The sequence below is a fragment of the Capra hircus genome, chromosome 22 (assembly GCF_001704415.2).
Source record: "Capra hircus breed San Clemente chromosome 22, ASM170441v1, whole genome shotgun sequence".
In the NCBI taxonomy this organism is placed as follows: domain Eukaryota; kingdom Metazoa; phylum Chordata; class Mammalia; order Artiodactyla; family Bovidae; genus Capra; species Capra hircus.
The window spans coordinates 31320522-31330650 of NC_030829.1; positions in this window are offsets into that span (position 1 = coordinate 31320522).

Sequence of the window (10129 nt, forward strand, 5' to 3'; positions counted from 1 at the left end):
ATAAAGCATACACAGCTGGGAAAATGCAATTGCAGAGGTAAGACAGATGAAAAAGGAATGTGGTTATTGATTAAATACAAATATCAGAGTCTGAGAAGGTTCAGATTTTTTTTTCTGCCATGATGAAAGCCTGTGATCACAAATAAAGATAATGTTGTTCTTTAAGGTGGGCTTCTTAGGGAAAAGAATATTCTGATTTAAGGAAGTACACTAGATAAGAGAGCTCTGAGAACATGCAACCTTTATAGGGATTCCAGAAAGAGATTTTTTTTTCTACACAATATAACAAGATAAGTACATTGTCTTTGCACTGCTCAATGGATTTTTATAAAACCATTGCTTCTCTAAAAGCCTACAAAATATGGGAAGCCATGAAGAAATGAAGTTACATATAACTTGCTAATGAAATTTTCCCACTACATAAGCTGATAGGCCTACAAAATTAATTATCAATGCTGGACAATCAAAGTTAATAAGGCAAAAGTCGCCTCAGTTTTTTCTTTTTTTTCCCAAAGAAGTGAGACAACATATTCAGTCAGGGAACCTTCACAAATAAGAAATATCACATGAAGGCATATCAGCATTTTTTCAAGGATAAATGTGTAGGTGGAAATGTCTGAAGGGCAGAATTCATTATCCAATGCCTCTAAATTTCTCCCTTTATAGAACTGAACAAAAGAATAGTACATTCACTTAATTAAGGCACTTTGACTCCAAGAATTTTGAGTTAAATGTTAAGTTCACCCAGGTTATACAAACTGATGACCTGTGATAAAATTATAAAATTTAAGTACTTGGTTTAATATTTTGTTGGGTGTTCTTCAAAAAAGATATCTGAGTTAAAACCTGAAGAGGAGCCACATAAAGGCTCATGTGAATTGTTTCGAAAGGTAGGGTGAATAGAGCATAATTTTCTAACGATTATAATCAACACTGGACAAAAACTGTATTACGGGATTTTCTACATAGGTCTAGACAGCTCGTTACATCACCATGAAGGAGCCCAGAATGTGGGAAGGGATGAGGAACGGAGGTAAGGACAGGATCTGCATCAGTACTAGATAAAAGTGCCACTTTCTTGGACTTTCCTGGTGGTCCAGTGGTTAAGACTCCATGCTTCCAAGGCAGGGAGTGTGAGTTTGACCTGTGGTCGGGGAACTAAATCCCACATACCATGAGGTGTGGTCAAAAAGGTAGAAGAAAAAAAATAAAAGTGCCACCTTCTGGTCTGCTATCCTGATATGCTTCATAGCCTGGCTTTTGCTACTGTCTCTAAAGCAGTGGTTCTCAGGGGTGATTTGGCACTCATTTGGCAATGTCTCGAGGCATATTAATATTTGGTTGTCACAATGGAAAAAGGAAAGATGCTATTAAGCTTTAGTGATTAAAAGCCAAGAATGCTACTAAACATCCTACAACACATGTTTAGTTGTTTGGGAGGACAACCTCCCAAAGAGCTCTGAAAGCCTTTCTATCAGTCTCAGTAAATCATTACCAAATGGACCTTAAAAAACTGTTAGAAACAAACTTGCCAGGTAAATTTAAACTTCAAATTTCCAATAAATAACAAATAATATTTTAGTATAAGCAATGTCCCAAATATTGTACATGACATATTAATACTTATACTATGAAACAATTCCTTGTTTATCTGAAATTCAAATTAAACTGCTTGTCCTATATTTCTATTTGCTAAGTCTAGCAGTCCCAGTGCAACAGACTCCACATTTTGAGAAGGAATTTAGGAATGTGATGATCCTTTAGCTTCCTCCCTGCTGTCACAAGAGGAAGGGTTGTTGATCTTTTTGGTCAGAAGCCAGGACATTCATTGGGCCACATTTTACAAAACGTTGTAGTTTAGGTCAGGGAATCTGGTTTAAAGATCAGCTCAAGAGCAGGACATTCTCATTTTCCCTGCTGTCTAAGGCTGATGCAGGGCCTACTTCCTTAGACTAAGCTGGTCATATCACATCTCTGTTGGCAACTGAGGAAGCACCTTAGCCAGGGCTATCCTGATTTAAGAAGTAGTAAACAGAGGTCTTCACTTAAACCTTGACATCTAAACTGTATTTTCTGATTCAGTCTTAGCTGGAAAAAACCTGCCTTGATTAGCGCTTACATCGCTAGAAGAGAATCTATTCCCCATCTAGCTATTTTTCCTATCCATATAGCTCCCTCTGCTGAACTCAACAGGGGGAGGAAGGGGTGAGTGGGAGGGTGAGACTGAGGCATTCTTAAACCTGAATTGCAATACCATCTACAAACTTCACCACACGCTCTCAGTACATAGTTAGGAGCAGATCAGAGAGCCTGACAGTGTTCCCTTTACTGCGTTATTCTTATTTTACTGATAAGAGAAATATTAAGTAGAAAACATAATATTTAAGTGCTTTATATACATTATCACTATTCTCTAAACAGCCCTATGACACAGATTCTACTAGCATCCTCATTTCCTAGAGAAAACAGAGACTTAGAGAAATTAAGTAATTTGCTCAAGGTTCGCACCAAATAAGCAATTGTTGCAAGGCTTGAACCACTTGTGTTCATTTCAAGGTTTTCACTTCTTTATCCCTAAGTCTAAAAGTTGTACATATGAAAAATGATTGAATCAAAATAAAGCCCAAATATCACTTCTAAAGCAAAAGCAATCAGAAAAATATGACACTATTCAAAGAAACCCACTCGCTGATAGTAAATGTTTTCTGAGTTGTTATCCTATGCAATGATGAGAATTTGAAACATCTTCAATATGCTTTTAAGATATGTACTCTAATAAGTAATAAATGCAAAGTGAATGTATAGCAACTTAATCTTTATGTCAGGAGCTCTGCCCCATTCATTTCTGGTTACAAAGGCTTACATTTTAGTGCTCCATTTTAGCAAAGCAATTTTGATCTCTGCCTCCAGAGCTCATCCTGCACACAGGACCCAGACCAGTCCCTCATCAGCATTCCATAAGAGCATGAATTGTTTTTAATCAGTCAACAACACTACAGTCAACCAAATGCATTCTGATACTGAGACCTTTTATCTCAAAAGCTATGCAGAAACCAAGGTCACGGTAACCTCTTTTATGGTTTATTGTTCCTCAAACGTACTTAGTGAATTTACAAAGCCACAACTTATTTTGTGGATTCAGAGCTTTCACTACGTTCAGCCCTCTCCTACATCATCTTTGTTCCCTCTTTCAGCACTTTCTGCCTAAGGGTCTTCATTGAACATCAAGTTCCCGTAAGTATTTTAAAAAATAAAACAAGAATATCGAACAAGATTCTCTCAGCAGCTAAGATAATCATCATTTGTAATTGAGGCGCCTCAGAAAACTGCATGAATGTTTCAAATCACTGCTGTACAGCTTTGCAATAAAGGTGCAGGCAATGGAAGGGGAAGGCAAGAAGGTAGGACCTTGCCAGTGCGGTCACTCTGCCATTGTTACAATCAAATAACTGCTGATGTAGGCAAGGCAGTAAGCCTTGATCTAGCCCAGGGGGTGAGTTTGGAAAACTGCCCTTGGGAGGTGAGGTAGAGTTAGGGTTCTAACTGCTGTAGAAGTGCTTCAGCAGACCCACAAACCTCATGAGGTTACCCTCCTAGCTCACGTTTTTGATGACTCTCATTTAAGCTATAATATGCATAAGTTCATGGTCTTGATCTACTAGCAGTATTTTTACAATAAAGTATTAATATGTGATTAGAGATAATTTTGAAAATAAAAAAGTGTCTGTGTACACAGGGAACAAATGTACGGACATCAAGTGGAGAGAGGAATTGGTAAACTGGGATTAACATATATATGCTACTAATAGTATGCCTAAAATAGTTGACCAATAAAAACCTACTGTATAGCTGGGAGAACTCTACTCAGTGTTCTGTGATGACCTAAATAGGAAAAAATCCAAAAAAGAGGGGCTATATGGATACATAGAGCTGATTCACTTTGCTGTACAGCAGAAATTAACACAACATTGTAAAGAAACTATCCATCAATAAAAAATAATTTTTAAAAAATACTGTCTGTGTAGCACCAAGAATCATCCTGCATGCTACCAATGGTACTGTAAACATAAACTGGGCAAGGGCAGGTTTAATGAAAGAAACTATGTAACCAGTAGGGAGGTTATTGCCCAACTCTAGGAAAGACTTAGTAGAGGCCTGGACTAAGGGGGTGGTTAGGAAGTGATTGACTGTGTGGAAGGAGGAAGGGGTAAGGTTCATATCTGAAAAGGCCTTTGAAAGTTAGTTTGTGATCTACTTTGGAACAAATGAAACCCACTGAAAAATGGCACGGGATTACATGATTAAAGTAGGGTGGGAGGAGGCTGGGCCATGACACAGTGTACAGGACAAATTAGAGCAAGGAGGGATTGGAGACCGACAAAGAGGCCACTGCAGTGAGGCATGGGGTGCTGAAGGCCTGAAATAGGATGGTGACAGGGAAAACAGGAGGAAAAAGATGGATGGGAAAGAAATTAGAAAAGGGCTATTAGTCCTTTCTCAAAGTCTTCCTATTTTAAGACTCAAATATTCCCTACTGTCTATCATGTCTATGAGTCATGAAGCCATTATTTTCATTAGGGAAGGAACGCGTTGGGGAGGGGAGAGTTTTATTCCAAGTGGAAAGTCAAGGTATATTTTTAGCTACATTAAGCCAGCCTTCTGCTGCTCTGCACACTGATGTAATTCCAACATAAAACATAACCTATAATATTCCAGGGGAACAAATCCAATTCTTGGTCATATAAATTTTCATATAAGTCCATCACAATTCATTCCCAAAACATCTCATTCTCTTTGAAAGCTGGAACTGCAGCAAGTGATCAAAAAGAGTAGTTTAAAATTGCTCTGGAATTTCCAGAGATGCTAAATCTAACCCGCCGACGGCATAGGACCAATCCCCCAAACTTTAAATCAGAGGTAAAGCGTTTTATGTTTTAAAAGATATATTCCTCAAAGTTTATCACAGTGTATTAAAGTCAAATGTGAGTTATTACTTACCAAATCTGGAGCTGATGTCGCCTCTTGATTACCCTAGGTAGGCGAGAATAAGTATCTTCCAACCAACATATTTTTTACCTTTTCATCTGCCTCTTGCTATTTACAATAGAGTGAAAAATAATAGCCAAGGAGTGACTTTTCAGGGTTGGACGAAGTGCAAATCCCATCTGACTGGAGTCTAAATTGTATTCCAGGCCCCTGGCAAGTTCTGCCACATGGGGAAAAAATAATGGAAACTGACTTCTCAATAGCTAGATTGGTCCTGTAGGAATAATCAGGGAAAACTCATCTGATGAACTTTTAGCACATTTGCATTGGCTTAGAACCCACATATTTATTGTTGGTCATGCTTGAAATTTACTCCTCTCTGGCCCTGCTGGAGTTTTCTGCATGAAGGAGACAGCCACACCATGATCAAGATGCCCGATGGAACCCCAGAGTGAGCAGAAATTTTATAACTAATAGCACTGATACAGAAATTCAAGATTCCTTCCAAGGGAGGAGGGAGTTGGAAGTGCGGAAGATACTCTTTAAAGTGATCTTAGATCCTTTTCTTTTTAGTGCCTAGAATATTACCTAGGCACTCAATTAGAGGAACAGCCCAAAGGTTCACCATCCTAAAGGCCCCCACTTCTGGTCTTGGGGTGTTTGCATTATCAGGACACTCCTCTTCTAGAATGGCCCCATTATAACACAAGTAAATTCTATGAAATGGCTTCAAGAAGCCATATAAGAGTAGATAAGAAGGTTGAAGTCTACAGACAGGCATGGGTACCAGTCCTGTCTCCACTGTTTACTAGCTAAACAAACTGAGTTAGTAACTAAACCTATTTGAATCTAACATTATAAAATGTGTCTATTAACACCTACCCCATGGGTCACTGTTAAAAGTAGAAGAGATAATTCTATCAAAATCTTTTGTGTAGATTTAGTACATGTATAGATTTACTACTTTCATTAAAATTTTCAGGGACTTACTTCTCTAGTGGTCCAGGGGCCTGGGTTCAATCTCTCGTCAGGGAATTATATCCCACGTGCTGCAACTAAGAGTTCACATGCCGCAACTGAAGATCTTACATGTCACATATTTCGCAGGCTTTTAGAGAAGCAATGGTTTTATAAAAAATTCATTGAGCAGAGCAAAGACAATGTAGTTATCTGGTTATATCGCTGTGGGGAAAAAAAAAAAAAAAAAAAAAAACCTCTGTTCTAGAATCCCTATAAAGGTTGTATGTTTTCAGATCTCTCTCATCTAGCGTGCTTCCTTAAATCAGAATGGTCTTTTCCCCAAGAAGGCCACATTAAAGACATCTGCCATGGAGGAAATTTTGACATAGCCCTTCCTTCTGTGGGAAAACCCAATTAAGACTTTCCTAGGAATGGAGGCAAATTCACATTTTGTAGGGTATGGTGCTTAAAACAAGAAAGAATCATTTTAAGATTCAAGGCTGCAAAAATACCTTAATTTTGCATTTTTATAAAACCACAGTCATGAGTTGAAAGGGTACCTTTTTTTTGCAATCTATGATGGAGATCTAGAGATCAACATGACAAGCAACATCACACCTATTGGGAAAGGGTCTTAGCAGGGATTTGCATACACTAGCATTCTTTTGGGGTGTAGACAGTCCTTTCTCATAGGAAAAGGGCACAGCAAACTTTGCCCATCACGCTTCAGTAAGTACACAATGCATTAGTCTCATCTGACAACTTGAGAAGTAAAATATACCATGCCAAGAGGTGTTCTGGACTCCATTTCAGGATTCTTCCCAAGGATTCCCCATAAAGGTGACACAGATGCATATAGTTATTCCAGCAAGGGCTTACAACTAAATTATTCAGTGAGAGCTGAGACTCCAAATTTCAGTTCTGACTTACCCTACTGTTTTCATTTCTTCTTTTACATCTTTAATTTATGGTTGTTGAAAAATCTAATTAGTTATTAATCCTTAGAAATCATGTGTTCCAAGCATGATGAGAAACCAAAAAGGACTAAAGAGAGGGAGATAGGAGAAGAGTTAACTGTGAAAAACTCATTCACAATGAATGTCTAGGTAGGAGGGGGCTTAGCCTCAATTACTCTGAAAATGAAAAAGTCAGACCCTTCTTTAGCTAAGCAACAATACCCCAGCATTTGCCTACCTGTTTGACAGCACAGTAGTTTCAAGTAGACGTTTTTGTGGGAGAAGCATTCTAAGATCAAGGGGTATAACATTACATCTTCTTGGAGACTCATAGGGAATATTAAAGACTCTGAGAAGTCCTGCAGTAAAAAATACCCTACACATATGTGTTGAACTCAGCATTTTCCAAACATATATTAGCCAAAGAATCATGTGTATAAATAAGGGCAAATAGATTTGAGACATTGGTTGAAGGCTTTATTTAATATTTTTAAAAGCATCATGGATGGTGCACTTCATGGGGTATCATAATTCTTTTAGACAGCTGCACAAGACAGTACTTCAGAGAAAATCAAATGACCCACCCCATCCGTGTAACCACACTGCTTCAAACAGGAATCCGTACCAACATGGAACATCCATCTGCTTTAGCTCACAAACTGAGATTTGGGATTCTTTTCATCCAAATGAAGGTTGTGATTCTGCCACAGGGAACTACTGACACACTCTCTCATCTTTCTCGCTGTTTCAAGGCATGTGATGTGCTCAGTCCTTCTCTATCTCACTATCCCTCTAAATAGATGTCTATGGTTCCATTATTTTTTTTCTTTTACTTGCTCTCACTTTGAGAACTGAGAAAATATTTATTTATTGATGCAGCTCATAAGAATAGAGTCTCAAAACTGAGGGCCATGATTCACATTATGCCATATATATGATGACTAACTTATTTCAAGAAGAGTATACTTTTTGTCACGGTTCTGGCACCTCAGGAGACACTGGGTATGAGCTGGCTTTCAGAGAATGCTACTTCCAAAATAATAAGGAACCGGTAACATCCATATTAGGCAACTTAGGTATTCAGTTGCACATGCCATGATTTCTCTGTTTCAGAAAGGAAAGTCTTGACCTCTGAGAAACCTCCTCCTCCTGGAGCATCGTGATTTTTAACTCCATTCCAGGGTAAGTCATTTTATATAAGCCACTGACAATAGTGAAGTGGATACAACAATATTTACTCTGGGAATATTTTGCTCTTCATGGTTTCTGAAAACTTTTTTAAAGGACCAGACAATAAATCCATAATGTACATTTATAATCATCTCTTTGGGCAAGTTACTTTAATTTCCTATACCTCAGTTTCCTTACCTAGAATAGGGAGATCAAACTTAGTTATACTGAAGATAAAATGAAAAAGTATATCAGATGTCTTTAGGAGAGTGACTGACATGTCAAGTATTTAATGTAAAAAAGTTATTTAAATCCAAAGGTCTGAGGAGGATACAAACGTCTGCTGCTGCTGCTGCTGCTAAGTCGCTTCAGTCGTGTCCAACTCTGTACAACCCCATAGACGGCAGCCCACCAGGCTCCCCCGTCCCTGGGATTCTCTAGGCAAGAACACTGGAGTGGGTTGCCATTTCCTTCTCCAGTGCATGAAAGTGAAAAGTGAAAGTGAAAAGTGAAAGCGAAGTCGCTCAGTTGTGTCTGACTCTTTGTGACCCCATGGACTGCAGCCTACCAGGCTCCTCCATCCATGGGAATTTCCAGGCAAGAGTACTGGAGTGGGGTGCCATCACCTTCTCAAATGTCTACTTGTCCCTAAATTGTTAACAGGGACATTTTAGGTTCAAATTTCAGTTTTGATTAACTCTCCTGTTGGGAGTTCTTTTCTTTTGCGCTGTTAATATATACTTACCAAAAAATCTAATTAGTCATTAAACCTTCGAAATTACAAGTCGTAAACATGATAAGCAGGCAAAAAAAAAAAAAAAAAAGGATATAGAGAAGGTGAAAGACAAAACATTAACTATTAGATGTTCGTTCATAATGAACTTGCATGCAGGTAGGGGCAAAGGCACAGTTGCCCTAAATTAATGAAAAATTTATATCACTTAAGAATGATTCTGCCATCTCCATTACTTGGAACTATTAGATTTATGTTTGAGTAAAATTGAGTTAAATTGGGCTCACGTTGCATTTGGGGCCCTCCTTATACATTAACCCGTGATATCGCTGAGATTGAGGTGAAATTTCCAAAAGCTTCATCTTCTCTGGGAAAATGAACAGACCAACAATTCCTCGGCGTTAGCTCCGCCCCACTCCAATCTGTTACTTTTACGTCCAACGTCAAAGGCAAGCTCTCCCCATTCCAACTGTACCCTGAACACTCTCCCCCATAAAATACGGTTTAAAGGCCAGCTGCAGTGTGGAGCCTTTTCTCGGAGCCTACAGTTTCAAACAAATGACTGGGCAGAAGCCAGGATCTATATGGGCTCACGAAGACTGTAAAACATTTGGTGCGGAGTGGAAAAAGACGCCTGAGAGCTCTGCCAGGCGTTTTCAGCTTTCTTGCACCTGTGCCAAGTGTTTTTCAGCTCCCCTACCCATTTCTTTGGAAGGGGGGGCTGGTGGGATGGAGGCGGGGGTTGGGGAGATAAGCAAGCTTTCTGAGGGCATATGCCATGGGCACTGAAAAACTTGCTACCACCATTAGACACTTGTTTCCTGCCCAGTCCCTTCTCTGAAGGCAAAATGAGGACTTCCAGCCAATCTTAGTATTGGAATTCTGAGCATTTGAGTCTACTTGACATTTATTTTATCCTATCGTGCATCACCATGGATTCCGAAGACCACTTCCTCCTCGGCCCCCTCCCTGAAAATCTCTCCCCTGAGCTCTCAGTTGAATCACCCCTGCCCATCACCGACACCAAATTGCCAATTATTTCAAGGAAATAATTTACACATTGAGACAGTTTGTAATATGCAAAAATGTGTGTGGAAGAAAGTATATGTTTCTTAAAGGAAGAACACCCAAAATGTTTTCAGATGAAAGTGTGAAAATGTCTAAACATAGATGACATGATACAGATCATGAGAAAGTCGATTTGAAATTATCCTGAAACGTTGTGATAATGTTTTCAAAAGAAGGAGAATTCAGGGGAAGGGAGGTACTACTCGGACCCTGCACAGTGGTATTGAAGATAAAAAGTTCTACAATGGTGTATTGA